General features: G+C 34.7%; 1 long non-coding RNA gene across 1 annotated transcript; it reads right to left on the reverse strand.

The window, feature by feature from the left end:
* Positions 1-223: 223 nt before the first annotated feature.
* On the reverse strand, positions 224-1,677 carry LOC107561530 (uncharacterized). The gene is made up of 3 exons (XR_001605865.1): positions 796-1,677; positions 574-633; positions 224-255 (listed from the first exon to the last, which is right to left on the reverse strand). It is a non-coding gene; the product is annotated as an uncharacterized lncRNA (long non-coding RNA).
* Between the last annotated feature and the right edge of the window lie 302 nt (positions 1,678-1,979).

Here is a 1,979-nt window from a genome sequence, read left to right on the forward strand (position 1 = left end):
AAATGTGAATTCCTGATATCAAGAATTCAATTGTTATGATGAAACGGGCAAATCAGAGATGCAGGATGCTAGTATTTATTTATTTAAGAATGATCCCTTTAATGTCTTCATTAAGACATAACTAACATGCTGCATGATGTTGATTTAATTGATCTAAACCCAAATACTGAGTGGTCTTTCAAAATATATACTTACAAAGGCAAAGACACTCTCGAGATGTGGCTCTTAAAAGAGCCTTTGTGGTGTATGTAGCTGCTGTAGACACAAGCAAAAGAGAGACGAAGAACAAATATGAGTGAGATATGTCTGTACAAATTAAGATGTTTTCAGTTTCATCAGTGATTATTGATTAATTGGCATGTTATAATGAAACTGGCAAATCAGAGATGCAGGATGCTTGTTTTGTATGCATGTATGTATTCATTCATTAATTCATGTATTTATTCATGCCTTTATTTATGTATTTATGTATCCCTTTAATGTCTTCATTAAGACATAACTAACATGCTGCATGATGTTGATTTAATTGATCTAAACCCAAATACTGAGTGGTCTTTCAAAATATATACTTACAAAGCCAAAGACGCTCTCGAGATGTGGCTCTTAAAAGAGCCTTTGTGGTGTATGTAGCTGCTGTAGACACAAGCAAAAGAGAGACGAAGAACAAATATGAGTGAGATATGTCTGTACAAATTAAAATGTTTTCAGTTTCATCAGTGATTATTGATTAATTAGCATGTTATGATAAATCTGGCAAATCTGAAATGCCGGTTGACAGCTACTATTTTCACCTACAACAATCAGACGGCAATCGACACTGGAAAAAAAGAGAGAAGATAATAATTATTTGCATGGTAGTCTATAAATTCCCAAAGTTTATAAAGGCTCTGATGAATATGTGTAATATTGTCTGATAATGCAAGATGAGAAGAATGCAATGTATTTGATGAGACCTTACAGCCCACTAACAAATAAGCTAAAGTAAAATGCGTTTTCATTCTTGAGAATCACAACAACAACAAGTATTATTATGGTTGTTACAAAATGAGGGATGACCGATTTCATCTAACGTTAATCTATAAAGGTGTCTCGTCTCTCTCTCTAGGTGCACGCGCTTGCAGTCAAACCTGTGACGATGCACTACTTCCCATACAAATATGAGTAATGAAGATATTAAGAATAATTGTATAATTGGTCTCTTTTTAAAGTAACGTTAACATGACCGATAACTCTGAAACGAAAGAGCGTCTCTCAAACGGACCGGATTGGCTCCATTAGCAGTGACGTCACAGCGATGTAACAGCATTTAACGGTGTTTAACGGCGCTGCTGAGCAGACTAACGTTATATGAAAAGACGGAAAACCGTTGTCTGTGTGAGATGTGATACATTTACTGGAAAGGGCAAATTTAGAAAAGTCCCATTGTTATTAAATGTAATTGGTTTCATGAGTGAAAAAGCCTGCTATTTATTTTAGTATTATAACCCTCAGAAAAACGAACTGTTCCCTCAGACTGTTTGTTATTATAATTACTTACTAATTACATTTTATTTCTTTCTTCATAGTTTTAAATGTCATTTACTTTTGTTGTTGGCCCATATTTTTAAGAGTAATTGAACTAAATTGGTTAAGTAAACAGTAATGTACCTGAGGAAAACGCACTGCTGGGGATGTCATCGAAGGGGAGTCGGGCGGGTTGTGCGCGGAGGGGGTCGGTTAAGTGGACCAAACAGTTCAGAAAGTGTGCGTGTAACAAAATATTGCAGCATTTAAAGTTACAGCAACTAAATAAACCAGTTTCCTTCTGTGTGCTTAATATGAATCAAACAACAGAAGACAAAGAGAAAATCTCTCACTGCTCATGACTGAGTATCTTTTGTAGCTTTAATAAGAATCAGTGTGTATTTAATTCAGATAATGAAGCAGTGTTTAAATTTTAGATTTGATTAGTTAGTTTCTGCTGTTAAATAAACCTAATC

Source organism: Sinocyclocheilus grahami, unplaced genomic scaffold (genome assembly GCF_001515645.1).
Source record: "Sinocyclocheilus grahami isolate Dianchi unplaced genomic scaffold, SAMN03320097.WGS_v1.1 scaffold777.1, whole genome shotgun sequence".
NCBI classification, from domain to species: Eukaryota; Metazoa; Chordata; class Actinopteri; order Cypriniformes; family Cyprinidae; genus Sinocyclocheilus; species Sinocyclocheilus grahami.